Source organism: Chiloscyllium plagiosum, unplaced genomic scaffold (genome assembly GCF_037043375.1).
Source record: "Chiloscyllium plagiosum isolate Xiang-an unplaced genomic scaffold, Cpla_swu_hap1 HiC_scaffold_3, whole genome shotgun sequence".
NCBI lineage: Eukaryota > Metazoa > Chordata > Chondrichthyes > Orectolobiformes > Hemiscylliidae > Chiloscyllium > Chiloscyllium plagiosum.
In genome coordinates this window covers 103,195,346-103,221,478 of record NW_028270141.1, presented here as the reverse complement: position 1 = coordinate 103,221,478, position 26,133 = coordinate 103,195,346, and the positions used below count along the sequence as shown (strand labels likewise).

Sequence of the window (26,133 nt, the reverse complement as noted above, 5' to 3'; positions counted from 1 at the left end):
ACGTAATTACGAGATTGAAGAAGAGGGAAGAGCATGTCCAAGACATTATAGAGCAGTCGTCTTACTGCAGGTGGTAGGAAAAATGATGGAATCACTACCAAAGAAGAGAATGGCAAAGAAACCTTTATTAATTGTCAATATGAATTACAAACGGGAAAATCTTGTTTGACTAATCCTATTGAATTTTTTGAGGAGGTGAGAGAGAGAGTAGACAACGTTAATACAATAGATGCAATTGATCTAAATTTTCAAAAGGTAAGGTAGCCCATAATAGCCGAATGATAAAGATCAGCACATGTGAGGCCAAGGGACCACGTGACAGAATGGATTGCTTGCTGGCTCCAAGACAAAAAACCGAGAATGGGAGTAAATTGTGGAGTTATTCAGAGTGACAATGTTTAATAACTTGACATCTAGACATTGAATTAAGCAACAAAAGATATTCAGAAATTTACAAGCGTTTTACTGTAATCTATAAATCAGCACAAACACCATCAATGCAACCATTTACCGAATTAATCTAAACCCAGCTCATGTTTTGACAACCCACCTCCAAATTATCCATTTGACAAATTGAACAATGAATGAATCACAAGTACTGCCCACCAAGGGCAGTTCAACAACATCAAAACTGGAAGAAGGATAGGGAGAGGGACGGAAGTAAATCAAAATGGTGCTGAAGGGATAAATGAAGCACTCCAGCTCTCTCAGGGTCCACCTGCCTCTAAATGCTTTGTGAGGGTCAGTGGACACCACATGTTCCCTCTTCAAAGATACCCAGGTACAAACGTAGCTGCGGAAAAGAGGCAGGCAATCAAAAACTATGATCTTCTCCACAGTCCACAGCCTAGACCTCCTGTTGGCTACTTTGGCCAGGTCTACGAGAAAGCCCACAAGGAGGTCTGTCAGCTTTCCCAGCCCCTCCACACTAGTTGCACAAAGAGCCCAGAACATGGGATAACTGAAAGAACAGTCAGAGTTTTCTTTTAAAAAAATACCTGAACAGGGATACAATCTCTCACAATCAGCATACACATTGTCCACAAAACTGCACTGTATCATAAAACAAACGGTTGGGCTTGGAGTCCATGAACCCCTTTAAACTACAGTTGCATGGGACAGCTATATGCAACACCCTTCACCTCAGATCACTGATGGAAAACAGTAGGTCTCCTGTCTAGAGAGCCCTTCACTGTGGAATGCCAAAACACATCCAGGTGGTGAATAAAGGAGAAGAAGTGGACAGTGTTCAGCTGCAGTCCAGACAGGAAATGCCTCCACACCAGGTGGAAGGATACAGTAGGGGGAAATCTCCAGGAAGTTGCTCAGGTCGTCGGAGTGGGTTCCTGAGGGACCTTTTGGAATCCCAAACCCAACTTTTGATATTTTCTAATCAACCTGTTCAGAGATGATATGATGCAGCTTTGGAACAGGCGGGGCTTGAACCAAGACCCTCTGGCCCAGAGGGACAGACATTAAATTGTTTCATAAGAGCCCAACCAAGGTCTTTGCTCCTTTCTTTTTCCTGTCTAACAGTGCTAATCATACACCCCTGAATGTTTTGTGACTATCCTCACTGGCCTAACCAGGTTTTTTGCTTAATCAACTGTTCAGAGATGTTAATTATAAACGTTCTGGAGCAGGTGGGATTTGAACTCAGATCTTCTGACTCAGAGGCAGGGCACTACTACTGCACCACAAAATCTTTAAAGACAACATCCAATGAATGTTATCTACTCTTAACCAACTGATTGATCCCGAAAGAAATCTATTTTTTTAACAAAAGGTTAGGAGGTGGTGCTGACCAAGGATCAGTTCATTATTTACATTAATGATTTTAGACTTTGGAATCAAAAACATAACTTTGAAATTTGCAGATGACATCAATTTTGTGGGAGATAGTTAATATGGAGAACTGCAACAAATTACAGAGGTTGGCAGAGAGAGGTCTAAGTGAAACTTAAATGCCAACAGGGATTGGTTGGGCCAAATAATGTATTTTTGTGCCTTAATAAGTAGTAACTGAAGGAGAACATTGCAATTGCTCAAACAGAAGCACCATTCAATCAAAGATAATGAATAAATGCATGAAAGGAACATGGAGAAAAATTATTGCTCTCTTAACTAACAACTGTACTTAAATTTAGAGATGAAATTTGCTTCCAATCTGTTTAAGCAACTAATCAGTGCAAAGGAACCATTCTATTTATTTGCCACTGTTTCTCCATATCCTTGCTCCCACCTTTAATTCTTCTTCACTCTGAATCAGATGTTGCAAAACTTCAGTTTTCTATTTAACCTCAAGATGAACTTCACATCCGGTAGTTAATTCACCAAAACAGCAGACTTACCAATCTACAACATTGCCTGTCTTACCCTCTCTCTCTTTGGAAACCATTATCCATGATGAGATTACTTCAAACATTGGTTAGGCCACTGTTGGAATATTGTGTGCAATTCTAGTCTCTTTCTATCGGAAAGATGTTGTGAAACTTGAAAGGATTCAGAAAAGATTTACAAGGATGTTGCCAGGGTTGGAGGATTTGAGCTATAGGGAGAGGTTGAATAGGCTAGGGTTGTTTTCCCTGGAGTGTCGGAGGCTGAGGGGTGACCTTATAGAGGTTTATAAAATCATGAGGGGCAAGGATAGGATGAATAGACAAAGTCTTTTCACTGGAGTGGGCGAGTCCAGAACTAGAGGGTATAGGTTTAGTGTGAGAAGGGAAAGATATGAAAGAAACCTAAGGGGCAACTTTTTCACACAGAGGGTGGTAGGTGTATGGAATGAGCTGCCCAGAGGATGTGGTGCAGGCTAGTACAATTGCAACATTTAAAAGGCATCTTTTATATGGGTATATGAATAGGAAGGGTTTGGAGGGATATGGACTAAGTGCTGGCAGGTGGGAATAGATTGGGTTGGGATATCTGGTCGGCATGGAAGAGTTGGACTGAAGCTGTACATGCTGTACATCTCTATGACTCTAAGACTTGACTTGTGAAGTACTCTCATCAGATTGATGGTCAGCAGTTCATTTTTTTGAAATATGTATATTTTCATTAAGATTTTGTTTAAAATGTAATATTTTAGCAAATGTATCTTCTTCGTATGCTGTTTGTGAAAGATCTACTAGAATGAATGGGTTGATCTACAAAATAACTGTTCTCAATGTTAATGACTCATCAAGTATAAATATTTTACATATTTTATAGCATTTTAATTCAATTATTTACCAACTGGCTGAATGCTGAAGGTATTCTAGGAATGGTGGAAATCTAAAATTATGGTTAGCTAATCCCAATCAATTGAATACAATTGATATCATGAACATAAACAAAAAATATTGCTCTGATGACACAAACATTGTTGAAGAAGACAGCATTTAATAGAGCAATCTGCTTTTTGAGATACTGAACTCTAAATTTGATAAATGTGTGTAAGCATTTTCTTTTTTGATATGGAAGCTTTTATCACCTTACAGGCATCGTTTTTTAAGCATGAATTGTAAACGGTGAATAAAAATACTTTGGGTTATTTTTTCATTTGTTCACGGTATGTAGGTGTCATAGCAGGGCCAGCATTTATTGCCCATTCATAATTGCCCAGAGGACAGTTCAGAGACAGTGACATTGCTATGAATCTGGAGTCACATGTAGGCCAGACTAGGTAAGGATGATAGGCTTCCCTCCCTGATATTCCACAAGTGCGACATGGTCATCATTAGACTAGCTCTTTATTGCAGATTTTTATTGAATTCAAGTTTCACCATGTGTCACAGTGAGGTTTGAACCCATGTTCCCAGAACATAATAAGCTGCAGTTTGCAATTGAATTTCACATTTCTTGAAATATGAAAAATGCTTATGTGGAAGAAACATTAACATACGCAGTGATTTATTACAAGTATTTACTATGTTGAGCTTCACTGGCAGAAGTCTACCAAATTGCACCCATACTTTAAAAAAATGAAGATAATTAATTTTGAACACATTATTTTATAAAATAAGGATCAATTTGTTAATTCCCTCAATTGAAACCCAAGAATCAGGTAAATTATACAGCAACAATTACGGTATTTTCTGTAATACTGGTTGTGTGTGATTTACCATTTATCATGGTGTTTGATGGTAAAGTTTTGGAAACAGTTTTTCGAAGTAATTTCTATCAATTTCTGAAAAATTCACACTGTAGAAGAGGCACGTAAAGAGACAAAGTAGTACAGCATAGACCAGGCGCACAAATGACAATGTTACTAACATAATTCAATTTCTAAATATCGGCATTTAATAAATGCACTTAATATGTCATAAATCAACTTTATTAGATACAAATTAGAATGCAATTTTAAAATTTGGTTATAAGAAAGAGCATTAAAATCACTTCCTTCTAATTTCTCATTTTAGATAAATCCCAAAGGAACTGAACAGACTACAAAGTCACTCATGTAAATCAAAACAATAAACAAAGTCACTATCCTATATTTCAAGCAACGTCACTGCAAAGATTTCAAGAAATGTGATAAATAATACAGTCTATGTTATCCACCAAGTCCAATGTATTACTTCCTCCAAATAATTCCCACCAAACAAATGAATAAAAAAATGTAAATGACAAATCCAGCGAATGTTTCACAATAAAGTTGCTTAAGGGGTGTGAAATTAACAACCCAGCTAGAACTACACACCTACAAACAGAAAATAACTTAAAACAGGACAGATTAAAACAGCTGTGAGCTTGCTCTTACTAACTTCCAGTATACAGCATGTATTTAATTTTTAAATTTGTTCCCAGAATGGAAGCATCATTGGCAAGATTGGCATTTATTGCTCATCCATAGCTGTGCCAAGAGGTTTACGGTGGGCTTCTATGTTGATGTTGTATAGCTTGCTAAGCCTTTTCAAAGGCCAGTTGAGCTTATCACACTGAAATTAGATTAGAATAATTATAGGCCAAATTGAGTAAGGATAGCAGGTTTTCTCCCTAAAAGGCAATTTAAGCTTAATTTTATTTTTTGCTGCTAAATCCTCATTGAACCTTTGTTACCTCTAGATGTGATTATTGGAGTACATTCCTGGCTAACCTCCCATATTGTACGCTATGTAAACGTGGTCTTTTAAAACAGCTGCCCATGTCCATATTTGTGCCAAAATTTACCTATCATGAGCCTCATCCCCACAATTGCTGAACTTAAATTATCTCTCCACAAACAAACCCCAATCGCGACATTCTCATCCTTAGTTTCATCCCTTCCTATTTCTATAATCCCTCCCAGCCTCTTTACCTTCTGCAATATATATATACACTTCCAATTCTGGCCTCTGGAGCATCCTGGATTTTAATTGCTTCACAAACTGCAGCCATGTTTCCAGCTGCCTTGGCCCTAAGCTCTAAACCCCTCCACCACTCTTTCTTTCTTTATTGTGCTCCCTTGAACCTACCTGGGACAGATCAGAATTTGGCCATGCACCCTAATATAGCTTCCTTTGGTTTGGCGTCAAACCTTGCTTTATAATGCTGTCCTGAGGAGCCTTGGATGTTTTATTTCATCAAAGGTGCTATACATATAATTTCAAGAAGTTGTTATTAATGTTGTAGTATGACAGTAATGTATGTGTTTATGACAATCTAACAGTTTCTGCAAATTTATACTCCCAGGTTTTTAAAATATAATAGAATTCAAGCTATTTATCCAATTTTATTATGCATGATAACACACCATTTTATTATACTTCTGTTATACTCAACTACATTAAAACATTAGTCATGCAGTAACCTTGACTATTAAAAAAATAGTGTACTTTGATACATTGTAAGGAAAGTAGTTGAACACATGATTATTCTGCAACTGAAGGAGATTTTTAAAACTAAATCATTTGACCTTCTTCACTCATGGAATAAGCATTATTTGAATCACTTCCTGTATAACTATATATTTGCAACTTCCACTTTGTGCTGCAATATCCACAAGTCAGATAAAAGTCTCAAGATTTAATTTTTATCTGAATTATTTTATAATCTGTGGAAATATATGACTGTAAATGTAATTAATGTATGCTGATACTTTATTTTCCAGCTGTAAACTGATATAGCTCTAACCTACACTCCCATGTCAACTGACCAATGCTGTCTATTAAATAATAATAATTAAATAAAACTTGCTTCTCCTTAGTGCTTTTCACAACTACCAGACAAGGGGTGGCACGGTGGTTCAGTAGTTAGCACTGCTGCCTCACAGCTCCAGGGTCCCAGGTTCGATTCCTGCTTTGGGCAACTGTCTGTGTGGGTTTCCTCTGGGTGCTCCGGTTTCCTCCCACAGTCCAAAGATGTGCAGGTCAGATGAATTGGCCATGCCAAATTGCCTGTAGTGTTAGGTGCATTAGTCAGAGGGAAATGGGTCTGGGTAGGTTACTCTTTGGAGGGTAGGTGTGGACTGGTTGGCCCGAAGGGCCTGTTTCCACACTGTAGGAAATCTAATCTAAAATGGTCTCTTCCTGCACTGTCGGGATTCTGTGATGTCAAAGAACTTCACAGCCAAGTAAGCTGTTTCGTTGTGCAGTCACTGCTGTAACGTGGGAAATGAGGGAGCCTATCAGCACACAGCCAACTCCCATCATCAGCAATGTGATAGCAACTAGATAATCTGTTATTGCAAATCTTATTTCAGGCAAAAAATATTGGCCAAGTCATGGAAGATAACTGTCCCACTCTTCTTCAAAATAGTGCCATGGCAACTTTTATATTCATCTGGGCAGACATTTCTGATTGCAGTTTCAGGGCTCCCCTAAAAGTTGCCACATCCCTTAGTACTACACTGAAAGGTCAGCCTCGATAGTTGTGCTCAACCTCTGGAGTGAGTCTTGAACTTTCAAATTCAGAGGCGACTGCACTACCAATTGAGCCATGACTGAGCCCAACTGAGTTTTTATATTCACAATTTTCAAGTGCAATTTAAATTCAAGAGATTTCTGCTTTCATTCATTAAATAGAAAATGTGTCTAAAATATCCTGCCTATAAAGTATTGACAATATTGATATTCTCATAACATTCCTCAGTCTACAATGTTCATGGAAACATTATACAGGTATCATTTTATGCCCACAAATATCACTTTATGGAAAGAGGTTAACGCCTCTGTTAAAATAATAGAGAAATACAATAAGATTGCATTGCACATGTGTGCCCTCATTGGTTATATTTATCAAACAGACAGGTCTAACATAAAATAGAGAGGATGAGAAATTAAGGAGTTTTGGATAGCTGAAAGATATTAAATGATTTCTAATGTAATGTCTTTCCCCCACAATTGAAGTTGACTGGACCATTGACTGGATCCTGCTCATCTTTGTTCCCTTGTGATTCATATTTATCACACTGACTGTGATCACTTTTATTATCAACATCCTACAAATATTAACCAGAAAATGTCAAATGAATGTACTTTTGTTTACACAGTTCTGAGAATCAGAATTAACACAGCAGCAATATTACAGAACTGGGTGAGGCCATAAAAACAGCAAATTCCTACTTCCAGTTTAACTTATTCAAGATGCCCAAAATCCATATTTTGACTTTCACCCTTTTTTGCCTGTCCTTTTTCTGAGCAACTTGAGATTTTCTCCACACACAAAAAAAGTGATCAGTGTTTGGATATCTTAGCTTTGCGGTAATCTATTTTCACCACAAAAAAAGTAAAGTGACTTAATGAACAGGCATAAACTAGAAACAAAATATATTTTCTAATGGGGCCTTTTGTGTGATTCAAACGTCTTTAATAGCTCCTTTATATAGCATTGAATTACTGTACAGAGCAATATGCTGCAAATGTATATAGTACATTGATATTGATATATTAAGATTAGGTAATAGCAAAAATATGCATGCTTTAGTTTTATTTTCCTGCTTGTCATATTTGTTTCATTTTCAATTCGGCCAAAGTATATTTTCAGAATAAATCTAATCTTGAGGTAGTTTCCTTACTGTTTACTTGAAATCATTTAAAAAGTGGTATAAGTGGTATATTTTGCATCACCTTATTTTTTTCGACATTATGGTCAAAAAGCTGCATTATAATCACTAATCTTTAAGACCCCAAACACTTGGAGCGGGTTATCTCCGTATTACAGGACAGGATGGTCTCGATAGCTGCAGGCACGCTATAACCTTCTTTACAAAAGAAACGATGCTTTTCTTCGAAAGACGTGAGGAACTATTACATGTGGGTTATCGTCTGACGGACATGCGAAATATTACTGTCCATCCATAATTTCCCGGATTATATATGATTCTCGTCGCTTGTGCTGACTGCAGACATTTCGAAACTACAGAAAAACAGCTGCTGGTGTAAACGCTCGTACCGAGACACTTGTTTTTTCTCTCTCTCTGTTTAAAATTCATTTATCACCACCACTCTCGACTAATTGACACGCACCAGATCCGTGTGTATTCGACACACTGGGGTCTGCAATATATCTGTTGCCAAAAGAACCTATTTGCTGTTGGTGATGACCACTTGTGTGATTAAGGTGCGGTTTGTTCGGCCTATTGTACTGTATGGACGGAAAGTGGCAAGTGCTCCTTCGGACGGCAACATGGAAATAGCAAATGGGGTGGACGGGTTAGCGAGGTAAGGAGGCACAATGCTTTTGAAACAGTGACTGCGCCCTGTATAAATGTAACTATAAAAGTTAAAGACCGTTTTCCACATTACAGGACAATGATTGGTTTAGGCAATTCTCAAACATAAAACGCATTCGACGGTTATTGTGCGAAGGTGAAATTCTCTTTGCTTGTTAAAGACTTGGATTTAATAATAAGATCGAAGCAAGGAGTACAAGGAACCCCTAAGTCGTGCTGAATTTTTATTTGTTTTTCAAGAGATGCAATTGGTGAATTTGAACCGTACCTACTTTTGCTGCTATTTTACTTTCATTCTGTGAAATGAGCGGCCGATTCCGGTCACCAATACTGACTCACACAGGAGCAATACTCAGCAAGAACCCGCTGGCTAGGTTCACCAACTCACCGCTTTTTGCAAGTCCAACTGCAAATACATGTTTTCGATTTAACCCTCTCTACTCCCAAAGGAAGCGATGAAAGGAACGCTGGTTTTTAGCTGGGAATAGTGGAAAAGTGACAAATAAAAACGGGAGAATATGGAAACAGCGTACTTACTATGTATTTTCTAAATACTGTATCACACACTTCCCCCACAGCTCGGATATTTGTTGGGTATTTCTCATTCGACATAGAATATAAAGTGATGCTACTATTCCTTAGACCGTCATTTCTCTTCCCTCGCCTCACACGGGATGTAAAAGTGAAGAAATTTGACAGCTAATCTCCAAACGAGGACAACTTATTCCTTGCGAGGGTCACGAAATCGCGCTGACGGGAAAATAACTGTTAAATACGTGTCGTTAACCTGAAATCCAACCTGGACGTTTACATAAGTATCGAATTCAAATAATGACAGCCAGGAAAGAAACCCAGTGGACGGCAGCCCATTGGGCTTGAGGAGTGCTACCCTGCCCCGAGAAGCATGGATGTGGATGTGTGTGCTGTAAGAGTATCCCCTCTCAGTGATCGCCAGACATAAACACTAAATACACGTGCACTTCCTCAACACAATAACCGGCTTCAAACGCGAGCAAGGGGGAAGCCAGCTCAGCGACACAGCAGCGTCTGCACATCCAGCTGCCCTCTGTAAACTCAGCACCGAGTTATGGAGCACTAGCTCCACGACGTTGGGCTGTATTCTCACGGTTTACTTGCCCCGTGACCACGTCTCCGTTTTGGATCGGGCTTTCGCTGGTTCTTTGACAGCTCCGAGATTCCCAGCCCGGTGTACGAACGGTTAACCATGCGCGATACTGCCCGCGGGGCCACTGCCGACAAATAACACAGACAGCAAGACTTACTTTTTCAATAAAATTCCACTTTCTTCCACTCAAATTCTCTTCCTGGGAATAGTTGATGGCTCCGGTCTTCTTCCAAGCGGAGACGGAGGGGGCGGGGAAGGAAAATGGGGGACTGTTAGTGTTTTGTTTCCTCGGTCTGTCTCCAGCACTGAACAAATGCGAGAGGCAGACAGTCCGAGTGTATCACTGATCCTGGGCTCACACTCAGTCCCAGTGTATCACTGACTCCGGTCTCACACTCAGTTCGAGTGTATCACTGATCCTGGGCTCACACTCAGTCCCAGTGTATCACTGACTCCGGTCTCACACTCAGTTCGAGTGTATCACTGATCCTGGGCTCACACTCAGTCCCAGTGTATCACTGATCCTGGGCTCACACTCAGTTCGAGTGTATCACTGATCCTGGGCTCACACTCAGTCCGAGTGTATCACTGATCCTGGGCTCACACTCAGTCCCAGTGTATCACTGATCCTGGGCTCACACTCAGTCCCAGTGTCTCACTGATCCTGGGCTCACACTCAGTCACAGTGTATCACTGACTCCGGGCTCACACTCAGTTCGAGTGTATCACTGATCCTGGGCACACACTCAGTCCCAGTGTATCACTGACTCCAGTCTCACACTCAGTCCCAGTGTATCACTGAGACCGGGCTCACACTCAATCCCAGTGTATCACTGATACCAGGCTCACACTCAGTCCAAGTGCATCACTGAGAGCGGGCTCACACTCAGTCCCAGTGTATCACTGACTACGGGCTCACAATCAGTCCCAGTGTATCACTGAGACCGGACTCACACTCAGTCCCAATGTATCACTAACTCCGGGCTCACACTCAGTCCCAGTGTCTCACTGACTCTGGGCTCACACTCAGTCGCAGTGTATCACTGATCCTGGGCTCACACTCAGTCCCAGTGTATCACTGACTACGGGTTCACAATCAGTTCCAGTGTATCACTGAGACTGGACTCACACTCAGTCCCAATGTATCACTAACTCCGGGCTCACACTCAGTCCCAGTGTCTCACTGACTCCGGGCTCACACTCAGTCGCAGTGTATCACTGAACCTGGGCTCACACTCAGTCCCAGTGTATCACTGACTCCGGTCTCACACTCAGTCCCAGGGTATCACTGATCCTGGGCTCACACTCAGTCCCAGTGTATCACTGACTCCGGGCTCACACTCAGTCCCAGTGTATCACAGATCCTGGGCTCACACTCAGTCCATGTGTATCACTGACTCGGGTCCACACTCAGTCCCAGTGTATCACTGACTCTGGGCTCACACCCAGTCCCAGTGTATCACTGACTCCGGGCTCAAACTCAGTCCCAGTGAATCACTGACCACGGACTCACACTCAATCCCAGTATATCACTAACTCTGGGCTCACACTCAGTCCCAGTCTATCACTGACTCCAGGCTCACACTCAATCCCAGTGTATCACAGACTCTGGGCTCAACCTCAGTCCCAGTGAATCACATACGCCCGGCTAACACTCAGTCCCAGTGTATCACTGATGCCAGGCTCACATTCAGTCCCAGTGTATCACTGAGAACAGGCTCACACTAAGTCCCAGTGTATCACTGATAACGGGCTCACACTCAGTCCCAGTGTATCACTGAGACCGGGCTCACACTCAATCCCAGTGTATCACTGATCCTAGGCTCACACTCAGTCCAAGTGTATCACTGAGAGCGGGCTCACACTCAGTCCCAGTGTATCACTGACTACGGGCTCACAATCAGTCCCAGTGTATCACTGATCCTGAGCTCACACTCAGTCCCAATGCATCACTAACTCCGGGCTCACACTCAGTCCAAATGTCTCACTGTCTCCGGGCTCACACTCAGTCCCAATGCATCACTAACTCCGGGCTCACACTCAGTCCCAGTGTCTCACTGTCTCCGGGCTCACACTCAGTCGCAGTGTCTCACTGACTCTGGGCTCAACCTCAGTCCCAGTGAATCACATACGCCCGGCTAACACTCAGTCCCAGTGTATCACTGATGCCAGGCTCACATTCAGTCCCAGTGTATCACTGAGAACGGGCTCACACTCAGTCAGTGTATCACTGAGACCGGGCTCACACTCAGTCCAGTGTATCACTGACTCCGGGCTCACACTCAGTTCCAGTTTATCACTGAGACCGGGCTCACACTCAGTCCCAGGGTATCACTCACTACGGGCTCACAGTCAATCCCAGTCTATCACTGACTCCGGGTTCACACTCAGTCCCAGTGTATCACTGAGACTGGGCTCACACTCAATCTCAGTCCATTACTGAGACCGGGCTCACAGTCCCAGTGTGTCACTGAGACCGAGCTCACACTCAGTCCCAGTGTCTCACTGACTCGGGGCTCACACTCTGTCCCAGTGAATCACTGAGACCGGGCTCACACTCAGTCCCAGTGTATCACTGACTCCGGGCTCATACTCAGTCCCAGTGTATCACTGATCCTGGGCTCACACTCAGTCACAGTGTATCACTGATCCTGGGCTCACACTCAGTCCCAGTGTATCACTGACTCCGGACTCACACTCAGTTCGAGTGTATCACTGATCCTGGGCTGACACTCAGTCCCAGTGTATCACTGACTCCGGTCTCACACTCGGTCCCAGTGTATCACTGAGACCGGGCTCACACTCAATCCCAGTGTATCACTGATCCTAGGCTCACACTCAGTCCAAGTGTATCACTGAGAGCGGGCTCACACTCAGTCCCAGTGTATCACTGACTACGGGCTCACAATCAGTCCCAGTGTATCACTGAGACTGGACTCACACTCAGTCCCAATGCATCATTAACTCCGGGCTCACACTCAGTCCAAATGTCTCACTGTCTCCGGGCTCACACTCAGTCCCAATGCATCACTACCTCCGGGCTCACACTCAGTCCCAGTGTCTCACTGTCTCCGGGCTCACACTCAGTCGCAGTGTCTCACTGACTCTGGGCTCAACCTCAGTCCCAGTGAATCACATACGCCCGGCTAACACTCAGTCCCAGTGTATCACTGATGCCAGGCTCACATTCAGTCCCAGTGTTTCACTGAGAACGGACTCACACTCAGTCCCAGTGTATCACTGACTCCGGGCTCACACTCAGTCCCAGTGTATCACTGAGACCAGGCTCACACTCAATCCCAGTGTATCACTGATCCCAGGCTCACACTCAGTCCAAGTGTATCACTGAGAGCGGGCTCACACTCAGTCCTAATGTATCACTAACGCCGGGCTCACACTCAGTCCCAGTGTCTCACTGACTCCGGGCTCACACTCAGTCGCAGTGTCTCACTGACTCTGGGCTCACACTCAGTCCCAGTGTATCACTGACTCTGGGCTCACACTCAGTCCCAGTGTATCACTGATTCTGGGCTCACACTCAGTCCCAGTGTATCACTGACTCTAGGTTCACACTCAGTCCCAGTGTATCACTGACTCCAGGCTCACACTCAGTCCCAGTGTATCACTGATCCCAGGCTCACACTCAGTCCCAATGTATCACTAACGCCGGGCTCACACTCAGTCCCAGTGTATCACTGACTCCGGGCTCACACTCAGTCGCAGTGTCTCACTGACTCTGGGCTCACACTCAGTCCCAGTGTATCACTGAGACCAGGCTCACACTCAATCCCAGTGTATCACTGATCCCAGGCTCACACTCAGTCCAAGTATATCACTAAGAGCGGGCTCACACTCAGTCCTAATGTATCACTAACGCCGGGCTCACACTCAGTCCCAGTGTCTCACTGACTCCGGGCTCACACTCAGTCGCAGTGTCTCACTGACTCTGGGCTCACACTCAGTCCCAGTGTATCACTGATTCAGGGTCTCACACTCAGTCCCAGTGTATCACTCACTCCGGGCTCACACTCAATCCCAGTCTATCACTGACTCCGGGCTCACACTCAGTCCCAGTGTATCACTGACTCCGGTCTCAAACTCAGTCCCAGTGTATCACTGACTCCGGTCTCAAACTCAGTCCCAGTGTATCACTGACTCCAGGCACACACTCAGTCCCAGTGTATCACTGACTCTGGGCTCAACTTCAGTCCCAGTGAATCACATACGCCCGGCTAACACTCAGTCCCAGTGTATCACTGATGCCAGGCTCACATTCAGTCCCAGTGTATCACTGAGACCGGGCTCACACTCAGTCCCAGTGTATCACTGAGACCGGGCTCACACTCAATCCCAGTGTATCACTCACTGGTGGCTCACAATCAGTCCCAGTGGATCACTGAGACCGGACTCACACTCAGTCCCAATGTATCACTAGCTCCGGGCTCACACTCAGTCCCAGTGTATCACTGACTCCAGGCTCACACTCAGTCCCAGTGTAGCACTGACTCCGGACTCAGTCCCAGTGAATCATTGACCATGGACTCATACTCAAACCCAGTGTATCACTGACTCCGGGCTCACACTCAGTCCCAGTGTATCACTGATCCCAGGTTCACATTCAGTCCCAGTGTATCACTGAGACCGGGCTCACACTCAATTCCAGTGTATCACTGACTCCGGGCTCACACTCAGTCCCAGTGTATCACTGATCCCAGGCTCACACTCAGTCCCAGAGTATCACTGACTCCGTGCTCACACTCAGTCCCATTGTATCACTGATCCCAGACTCACATTCAGTCCCAGTGTATCACTGAGAATGGGCTCACACTCAGTCCCAGTGTATCACTGACTCCGGGCTCACACTCAGTCCCAGTGTATCACTGACTCCGGGCTCACACTCATTCCCAGTGTATCACTGAGACCGGGCTCACACTCAATCCCAGTGTATCACTGATCCCAGGCTCACACTCAGTCCCAGTGTATCACTGAGACCGGGCTCACACTCAGTCTCAGTGTATCATTGACTACGGGCTCACACTCAGTCCCAGTGTATCACTGAGACCGGGCTCACACTCAATCCCAGTGTATATCTGATCCCAGGCTCACAATCAGTCCAAGTGTATCACTGAGACCGGGCTCACACTCAGTCCAAGTGTATCACTGACTACGGGCTCACAATCAGTCCCAGTGTATCACTGACTCCAGGCTCACACTCAGTCCCAGTGAATCACTGACCACGGACTCACACTCAATCCCAGTATATCACTAACTCCGTGCTGACACTCAGTCCCAGTGTCTCACTGTCTCCGGGTTCACACTCAGTCCCAGTCTTTCACTGACTCCAGGCTCACACTCAGTCCCAGTGTATCACTGACTCTGGGCTCACCCTCGATCCCAGTGAATCACATTCACCCGGCCAACACTCAGTCCCAGTGTATCACTGATCCCAGGCTCACATTCAGTCCCAGTGTATCACTGAGAACGGGCTCACACTCAGTCCCAGTGTATCACGAACTCCGGGCTCACACTCTGTCCCAGTGTATCACTGAGACCGGGCTCACACTCAATCCCAGTGTATCACTGATCCCAGGCTCACACTCAGTCCAAGTGTATCACTGCGACCGCGCTCGCACTCAGTCCCAGTGTCTCACTGACTCCGGGCTCACGCTCAGTCCCAGTGTATCACTGACTCCAGGCTCACACTCAGTCCCAGTGAATCACTGACCACGGACTCACACTCAATCCCAGTATATCACTAACTCCGCGCTCACACTCAGTCCCAGTGTCTCACTGACTGCGGGATCACACTCAGTGCCAGTGTATCACTGAGACCGTGCTCACACTCAGTCCCAGTGTATCACTGATCCCAGGTTCACATTCAGTCCCAGTGTATCACTGAGACCGGGCTCACACTCAATCCCAGTGTATCACTGACTTTGGGATCACACTCAGTCCCAGTGTATCACTGATCCCAGGCTCACACTCAGTCCCAGAGTATCACTGACTCCGTGCTCACACTCAGTCCCATTGTATCACTGTTCCAGACTCACATTCAGTCCCAGTGTATCACTGAGAATGGGCTCACACTCAGTCCCAGTGTATCACTGACTCCGGGCTCACACTCAGTCCCAGTGTATCACTGACTCCGGGCTCACACTCATTCCCAGTGTATCACTGAGACCGGGCTCACACTCAATCCCAGTGTATCACTGATCCCAGGCTCACACTCAGTCCAAGTGTATCACTGAGACCGGGCTCACACTCAGTCTCAGTGTATCATTGACTACGGGCTCACACTCATTCCCAGTGTATCACTGAGACCGGGCTCACACTCAATCCCAGTGTATATCTGATCCCAGGCTCACAATCAGTCCAAGTGTATCACTGAGACCGGGCTCACACTCAGTCCAAGTGTATCACTGACTACGGGCTCACAATCAGTCCCAGTGTATCACTGACTCCAGGCTCACACTCAGTCCCAGTGAATAACTGACCACGGACTCACACTCAATCCCAGTATATCACTAACTCCGTGCTCACACTCAGTCCCAGTGTCTCACTGTCTCCGGGTTCACACTCAGTCCCAGTCTTTCACTGACTCCAGGCTCACACTCAGTCCCAGTGTATCACTGACTCTGGGCTCACCCTCGATCCCAGTGAATCACATTCACCCGGCCAACACTCAGTCCCAGTGTATCACTGATCCCAGGCTCACATTCAGTCCCAGTGTATCACTGAGAACGGGCTCACACTCAGTCCCAGTGTATCACTAACTCCGGGCTCACACTCTGTCCCAGTGTATCACTGAGACCGGGCTCACACTCAATCCCAGTGTATCACTGATCCCAGGCTCACACTCAGTCCAAGTGTATCACTGAGACCGGGCTCACACTCAGTCCAAGTGTATCACTGACTACGGGCTCACAATCAGTCCCAGTGTATCACTAAGACCGAACTCACCCTCAGTCCCAGTGAATCATTGACCACGGTCTCACACTCAAACCCAGTGTATCACTGACTCCGGGCTCGCACTCAGTCCCAATTTCTCACTGACTCCGGGCTCACGCTCAGTCCCAGTGTATCACTGACTCCAGGCTCACACTCAGTCCCAGTGAATCACTGACCACGGACTCACACTCAATCCCAGTATATCACTAACTCCGGGCTCACACTCAGTACCAGTGTATCACTGATCCCAGGCTCACATTCAGTCCCAGTGTATCACTGATGCCGGGCTCACACTCAGTCCCAGTGAATCACTGAGATCGGGCTCAAACTCAGTCCCAGTCTATCACTTATCCCAGGCTCACATTCTGTCCCAGTGTCTCACTGACTCCGGGCTCACACTCAGTCCCAGTATATCACTAACTCCGGGTTCACACTCAGTCCCAGTGTATCACTGACTCTGGGCTCACCCTCGATCCCAGTGAATCACATTCACCCGGCCAACACTCAGTTCCAGTGTATCACTGATCCCAGGCTCACATTCAGTCCCAGTGTATCACTGAGAACGGGCTCACACTCAGTCCCAGTGTATCACTGACTCCGGGCTCACACTCATTCCCAGTGTATCACTGAGACCGGGCTCACACTCAATCCCAGTGTATCACTGATCCCAGGCTCACACTCAGTCCAAGTGTATCACTGAGACCGGGCTCACACTCAGTCCAAGTGTATCACTGATTACGGGCTCACAATCAGTCCCAGTGTATCACTAAGACCGGACTCTCACTCAGTCCCAGTGAATCATTGACCACGGACTCACACTCAATCCCAGTATATCACTAACTCCGTGCTGACACTCAGTCCCAGTGTCTCACTGTCTCCGGGTTCACACTCAGTCCCAGTCTTTCACTGACTCCGGGCTCACGCTCAGTCCCAGTGTATCACTGACTCCAGGCTCACACTCAGTCCCAGTGAATCACTGACCACGGACTCACACTCAATCCCAGTATATCACTAACTCCGTGCTGACACTCAGTCCCAGTGTCTCACTGTCTCCGGGTTCACACTCAGTCCCAGTCTTTCACTGACTCCAGGCTCACACTCAGTCCCAGTGTATCACTGACTCTGGGCTCACCCTCGATCCCAGTGAATCACATTCACCCGGCCAACACTCAGTCCCAGTGTATCACTGATCCCAGGCTCACATTCAGTCCCAGTGTATCACTGAGAACGGGCTCACACTCAGTCCCAGTGTATCACGAACTCCGGGCTCACACTCTGTCCCAGTGTATCACTGAGACCGGGCTCACACTCAATCCCAGTGTATCACTGATCCCAGGCTCACACTCAGTCCAAGTGTATCACTGCGACCGCGCTCGCACTCAGTCCCAGTGTCTCACTGACTCCGGGCTCACGCTCAGTCCCAGTGTATCACTGACTCCAGGCTCACACTCAGTCCCAGTGAATCACTGACCACGGACTCACACTCAATCCCAGTATATCACTAACTCCGCGCTCACACTCAGTCCCAGTGTCTCACTGACTGCGGGATCACACTCAGTGCCAGTGTATCACTGAGACCGTGCTCACACTCAGTCCCAGTGTATCACTGATCCCAGGTTCACATTCAGTCCCAGTGTATCACTGAGACCGGGCTCACACTCAATCCCAGTGTATCACTGACTTTGGGATCACACTCAGTCCCAGTGTATCACTGATCCCAGGCTCACACTCAGTCCCAGAGTATCACTGACTCCGTGCTCACACTCAGTCCCATTGTATCACTGTTCCAGACTCACATTCAGTCCCAGTGTATCACTGAGAATGGGCTCACACTCAGTCCCAGTGTATCACTGACTCCGGGCTCACACTCAGTCCCAGTGTATCACTGACTCCGGGCTCACACTCATTCCCAGTGTATCACTGAGACCGGGCTCACACTCAATCCCAGTGTATCACTGATCCCAGGCTCACACTCAGTCCAAGTGTATCACTGAGACCGGGCTCACACTCAGTCTCAGTGTATCATTGACTACGGGCTCACACTCATTCCCAGTGTATCACTGAGACCGGGCTCACACTCAATCCCAGTGTATATCTGATCCCAGGCTCACAATCAGTCCAAGTGTATCACTGAGACCGGGCTCACACTCAGTCCAAGTGTATCACTGACTACGGGCTCACAATCAGTCCCAGTGTATCACTGACTCCAGGCTCACACTCAGTCCCAGTGAATAACTGACCACGGACTCACACTCAATCCCAGTATATCACTAACTCCGTGCTCACACTCAGTCCCAGTGTCTCACTGTCTCCGGGTTCACACTCAGTCCCAGTCTTTCACTGACTCCAGGCTCACACTCAGTCCCAGTGTATCACTGACTCTGGGCTCACCCTCGATCCCAGTGAATCACATTCACCCGGCCAACACTCAGTCCCAGTGTATCACTGATCCCAGGCTCACATTCAGTCCCAGTGTATCACTGAGAACGGGCTCACACTCAGTCCCAGTGTATCACTAACTCCGGGCTCACACTCTGTCCCAGTGTATCACTGAGACCGGGCTCACACTCAATCCCAGTGTATCACTGATCCCAGGCTCACACTCAGTCCAAGTGTATCACTGAGACCGGGCTCACACTCAGTCCAAGTGTATCACTGACTACGGGCTCACAATCAGTCCCAGTGTATCACTAAGACCGAACTCACCCTCAGTCCCAGTGAATCATTGACCACGGTCTCACACTCAAACCCAGTGTATCACTGACTCCGGGCTCGCACTCAGTCCCAATTTCTCACTGACTCCGGGCTCACGCTCAGTCCCAGTGTATCACTGACTCCAGGCTCACACTCAGTCCCAGTGAATCACTGACCACGGACTCACACTCAATCCCAGTATATCACTAACTCCGGGCTCACACTCAGTACCAGTGTATCACTGATCCCAGGCTCACATTCAGTCCCAGTGTATCACTGATGCCGGGCTCACACTCAGTCCCAGTGAATCACTGAGATCGGGCTCAAACTCAGTCCCAGTCTATCACTTATCCCAGGCTCACATTCTGTCCCAGTGTCTCACTGACTCCGGGCTCACACTCAGTCCCAGTATATCACTAACTCCGGGTTCACACTCAGTCCCAGTGTATCACTGACTCTGGGCTCACCCTCGATCCCAGTGAATCACATTCACCCGGCCAACACTCAGTTCCAGTGTATCACTGATCCCAGGCTCACATTCAGTCCCAGTGTATCACTGAGAACGGGCTCACACTCAGTCCCAGTGTATCACTGACTCCGGGCTCACACTCATTCCCAGTGTATCACTGAGACCGGGCTCACACTCAATCCCAGTGTATCACTGATCCCAGGCTCACACTCAGTCCAAGTGTATCACTGAGACCGGGCTCACACTCAGTCCAAGTGTATCACTGATTACGGGCTCACAATCAGTCCCAGTGTATCACTAAGACCGGACTCTCACTCAGTCCCAGTGAATCATTGACCACGGACTCACACTCAAACCCAGTGTATCAGTGACTCCGGGCTCGCACTCAGTCCCAGTGTCTCACTGACTCCGGGCTCACGCTCAGTCCCAGTGCATCACTGACTCCAGGCTCACACTCAGCCCCAGTGAATCACTGACCACGGACTCACACTCAATCCCAGTGTATCACTAACTCTGTGCTCACACTCAGTCCCAGTGTCTCACTGTCTCCGGGTTCACACTCAGTCCCAGTCTTTCACTGACTCCAGGCTCACACTCAGTCCCAGTGTATCACTGACTCTGGGCTCACCCTCGATCCCAGTGAATCACATTCACCCGGCCAACACTCAGTCCCAGTGTATCACTGATCCCAGGCTCACATTCAGTCCCAGTGTATCACTGAGAACGGGCTCACACTCAGTCCCAGTGTATCACTAACTCCGGGCTCATACTCTGTCCCAGTGTATCACTGAGACCGGGCTCACACTCAATCCCAGTGTATCACTGATCCCAGGCTCACACTCAGTCCAAGTGTATCACTGAGACCGGGCTCACACTCAGTCCAAGTGTATCACTGACTACGGGCTCACAATCAGTCCCAGTGTATCACTAAGACCGGACTCACCCTCAGTCCCAGTGAATCATTGACCACGGACTCACACTCAAACCCAGTGTATCACTGACTCCGGGCTCGCACTCTGTCCCAGTGTATCACTGAGACCGGGCTCACACTCAATCCCAGTGTATCACTGATCCCAGGCTCACACTCAGTCCAAGTGTATCACTGAGACCGGGCTCACACTCAGTCCAAGTGTATCACTGACTACGGGCTCACAATCAGTCCCAGTGTATCACTAAGACCGAACTCACCCTCAGTCCCAGTGAATCATTGACCACGGTCTCACACTCAAACCCAGTGTATCACTGACTCCGGGCTCGCACTCAGTCCCAGTGTCTCACTGACTCCGGGCTCACGCTCAGTCCCAGTGTATCACTGACTCCAGGCTCACACTCAGTCCCAGTGAATCACTGACCACGGACTCACACTCAATCCCAGTATATCACTAACTCCGGGCTCACACTCAGTACCAGTGTATCACTGATCCCAGGCTCACATTCAGTCCCAGTGTATCACTGATGCCGGGCTCACACTCAGTCCCAGTGAATCACTGAGATCGGGCTCAAACTCAGTCCCAGTCTATCACTTATCCCAGGCTCACATTCTGTCCCAGTGTCTCACTGACTCCGGGCTCACACTCAGTCCCAGTATATCACTAACTCCGGGTTCACACTCAGTCCCAGTGTATCACTGACTCTGGGCTCACCCTCGATCCCAGTGAATCACATTCACCCGGCCAACACTCAGTTCCAGTGTATCACTGATCCCAGGCTCACATTCAGTCCCAGTGTATCACTGAGAACGGGCTCACACTCAGTCCCAGTGTATCACTGACTCCGGGCTCACACTCATTCCCAGTGTATCACTGAGACCGGGCTCATACTCAATCCCAGTGTATCACTGATCCCAGGCTCACACTCAGTCCAAGTGTATCACTGAGACCGGGCTCACACTCAGTCCAAGTGTATCACTGATTACGGGCTCACAATCAGTCCCAGTGTATCACTAAGACCGGACTCTCACTCAGTCCCAGTGAATCATTGACCACGGACTCACACTCAAACCCAGTGTATCAGTGACTCCGGGCTCGCACTCAGTCCCAGTGTCTCACTGACTCCGGGCTCACGCTCAGTCCCAGTGCATCACTGACTCCAGGCTCACACTCAGTCCCAGTGAATCACTGACCACGGACTCACACTCAATCCCAGTATATCACTAACTCTGTGCTCACACTCAGTCCCAGTGTCTCACTGTCTCCGGGTTCACACTCAGTCCCAGTCTTTCACTGACTCCAGGCTCACACTCAGTCCCAGTGTATCACTGACTCTGGGCTCACCCTCGATCCCACTGAATCACATTCACCCGGCCAACACTCAGTCCCAGTGTATCACTGATCCCAGGCTCACATTCAGTCCCAGTGTATCACTGAGAACGGGCTCACACTCAGTCCCAGTGTATCACTAACTCCGGGCTCATACTCTGTCCCAGTGTATCACTGAGACCGGGCTCACACTCAATCCCAGTGTATCACTGATCCCAGGCTCACACTCAGTCCAAGTGTATCACTGAGACCGGGCTCACACTCAGTCCAAGTGTATCACTGACTACGGGCTCACAATCAGTCCCAGTGTATCACTAAGACCGGACTCACCCTCAGTCCCAGTGAATCATTGACCACGGACTCACACTCAAACCCAGTGTATCACTGACTCCGGGCTCGCACTCAGTCCCAATTTCTCACTGACTCCGGGCTCACGCTCAGTCCCAGTGTATCACTGACTCCAGGCTCACACTCAGTCCCAGTGAATCACTGACCACGGACTCACACTCAATCCCAGTATATCACTAACTCTGGGCTCACACTCAGTCCCAGTGTCTCACTGACTGCGGGATCACACTCAGTGCCAGTGTATCACTGAGACCGGGCTCACACTCAGTCCCAGTGTATCACTGAGATCGGGCTCAAAGTCAGTCCCAGTCTATCACTGATCCCAGGCTCACATTCTGTCCCAGTGTATCACTGAGACCGTGCTCACACTCAGTCCCAGTATATCACTAACTCCGGGCTCACATTCAGTCCCAGTGTCTCACTGTCTCCGGGTTCACACTCAGTCCCAATCTTTCACTGACTCCAGGCTCACACTCAGTCCCAGTGTATCACTGACTCTGGGCTCACCCTCAATTCCAGTGAATCACATACACCCGGCTCACACCCAGTCCCAGTGTATCACTGACTCCGGTCTCAAACTCAGTCCCAGTGTATCACTGACTCCGGTCTCAAACTCAGTCCCAGTGTATCACTGACTCCAGGCACACACTCAGTCCCAGTGTATCACTGACTCTGGGCTCAACTTCAGTCCCAGTGAATCACATACGCCCGGCTAACACTCAGTCCCAGTGTATCACTGATGCCAGGCTCACATTCAGTCCCAGTGTATCACTGAGACCGGGCTCACACTCAGTCCCAGTGTATCACTGAGACCGGGCTCACACTCAATCCCAGTGTATCACTCACTGGTGGCTCACAATCAGTCCCAGTGGATCACTGAGACCGGACTCACACTCAGTCCCAATGTATCACTAACTCCGGGCTCACACACAGTCCCAGTGTATCACTGACTCCAGGCTCACACTCAGTCCCAGTGTAGCACTGACTCCGGACTCAGTCCCAGTGAATCATTGACCATGGACTCATACTCAAACCCAGTGTATCACTGACTCCGGGCTCACACTCAGTCCCAGTGTATCACTGATCCCAGGTTCACATACAGTCCCAGTGTATCACTGAGACCGGGCTCACACTCAATCCCAGTGTATCACTGACTTTGGGATCACACTCAGTCCCAGTGTATCACTGATCCCAGGCTCACACTCAGTCCCAGAGTATCACTGACTCCGTGCTCACACTCAGTCCCATTGTGTCACTGTTCCCAGACTCAAATTCAGTCCCAGTGTATCACTGAGAATGGGCTCACACTCAGTCCCAGTGTATCACTGACTCCGGGCTCACACTCAGTCCCAGTGTATCACTGACTCCGGGCTCACACTCATTCCCAGTGTATCACTGAGACCGGGCTCACACTCAATCCCAGTGTATCACTGATCCCAGGCTCACACTCAGTCCAAGTGTATCACTGAGACCGGGCTCACACTCAGTCTCAGTGTATCATTGACTACGGGCTCACACTCATTCCCAGTGTATCACTGAGACCGGGCTCACACTCAATCCCAGTGTATATCTGATCCCAGGCTCACAATCAGTCCAAGTGTATCACTGAGACCGGGCTCACACTCAGTCCCAATTTCTCACTGACTCCGGGCTCACGCTCAGTCCCAGTGTATCACTGACTCCAGGCTCACACTCAGTCCCAGTGAATCACTGACCACGGACTCACACTCAATCCCAGTATATCACTAACTCCGGGCTCACACTCAGTCCCAGTGTCTCACTGACTGCGGGATCACACTCAGTGCCAGTGTATCACTGAGACCGGGCTCACACTCAGTCCCAGTGTATCACTGAGATCGGGCTCAAAGTCAGTCCCAGTCTATCACTGATCCCAGGCTCACATTCTGTCCCAGTGTATCACTGAGACCGTGCTCACACTCAGTCCCAGTATATCACTAACTCCGGGCTCACATTCAGTCCCAGTGTCTCACTGTCTCCGGGTTCACACTCAGTCCCAATCTTTCACTGACTCCAGGCTCACACTCAGTCCCAGTGTATCACTGACTCTGGGCTCACCCTCAATTCCAGTGAATCACATACACCCGGCTCACACCCAGTCCCAGTGTATCACTGACTCCGGTCTCAAACTCAGTCCCAGTGTATCACTGACTCCGGTCTCAAACTCAGTCCCAGTGTATCACTGACTCCAGGCACACACTCAGTCCCAGTGTATCACTGACTCTGGGCTCAACTTCAGTCCCAGTGAATCACATACGCCCGGCTAACACTCAGTCCCAGTGTATCACTGTCTCCGGGTTCACACTCAGTCCCAATCTTTCACTGACTCCAGGCTCACACTCAGTCCCAGTGTATCACTGACTCTGGGCTCACCCTCAATTCCAGTGAATCACATACACCCGGCTCACACCCAGTCCCAGTGTATCACTGACTCCGGTCTCAAACTCAGTCCCAGTGTATCACTGACTCCAGGCACACACTCAGTCCCAGTGTATCACTGACTCTGGGCTCAACTTCAGTCCCAGTGAATCACATACGCCCGGCTAACACTCAGTCCCAGTGTATCACTGATGCCAGGCTCACATTCAGTCCCAGTGTATCACTGAGACCGGGCTCACACTCAGTCCCAGTGTATCACTGAGACCGGGCTCACACTCAATCCCAGTGTATCACTCACTGGTGGCTCACAATCAGTCCCAGTGGATCACTGAGACCGGACTCACACTCAGTCCCAATGTATCACTAACTCCGGGCTCACACTCAGTCCCAGTGTATCACTGACTCCAGGCTCACACTCAGTCCCAGTGTAGCACTGACTCCGGACTCAGTCCCAGTGAATCATTGACCATGGACTCATACTCAAACCCAATGTATCACTGACTCCGGGCTCACACTCAGTCCCAGTGTATCACTGATCCCAGGTTCACATTCAGTCCCAGTGTATCACTGAGACCGGGCTCACACTCAATCCCAGTGTATCACGGACTCCGGGCTCACACTCAGTCCCAGTGTATCACTGATCGCAGGCTCACACTCAGTCCTAGAGTATCACTGACTCCGTGCTCACACTCAGTCCCATTGTATCACTGATCCCAGACTCACATTCAGTCCCAGTGTATCACTGAGAATGGGCTCACATTCAGTCCCAGTGTATCACTGACTCCGGGCTCACACTCAGTCCCAGTGTATCACTGACTCCGGGCTCACACTCATTCCCAGTGTATCACTGAGACCGGGCTCACACTCAATCCCAGTGTATCACTGATCCCAGGCTCACACTCAGTGCAAGTGTATCACTGAGACCGGGCTCACACTCAGTCTCAGTGTATCATTGCCTGCGGGCTCACACTCATTCCCAGTGTATCACTGAGACCGGGCTCACACTCAATCCCAGTGTATATCTGATCCCAGGCTCACAATCAGTCCAAGTGTATCACTGAGACCGGGCTCACACTCAGTCCAAGTGTATCACTAACTACGGGCTCACAATCAGTCCCAGTGTATCACTGACTCCAGGCTCACACTCAGTCCCAGTGAATCACTGACCACGGACTCACACTCAATCCCAGTATATCACTAACTCCGTGCTCACACTCATTCCCAGTGTCTCACTGTCTCCGGGTTCACACTCAGTCCCAGT

General features: G+C 47.8%; 1 protein-coding gene across 20 annotated transcripts in view; it reads right to left on the bottom strand.

Annotated features, from left to right (window-relative positions):
- eya4 (EYA transcriptional coactivator and phosphatase 4) overlaps window positions 1–26,133 on the bottom strand; it is a 680,435-nt gene that overhangs the window by 468,183 nt on the left and 186,119 nt on the right. For 6 of the 20 annotated variants that reach the window (XM_043686460.2, XM_043686510.2, XM_043686520.2 and 3 more), the window contains exon 1: window positions 9,916–10,081. The exons of 1 other annotated variant lie outside the window; for it this stretch is intronic. The gene's annotated coding sequence lies outside the window, so the exon portion shown is untranslated. 13 more of the 20 variants (XM_043686430.2, XM_043686456.2, XM_043686484.2 and 10 more) reach the window with 8 other exon arrangements.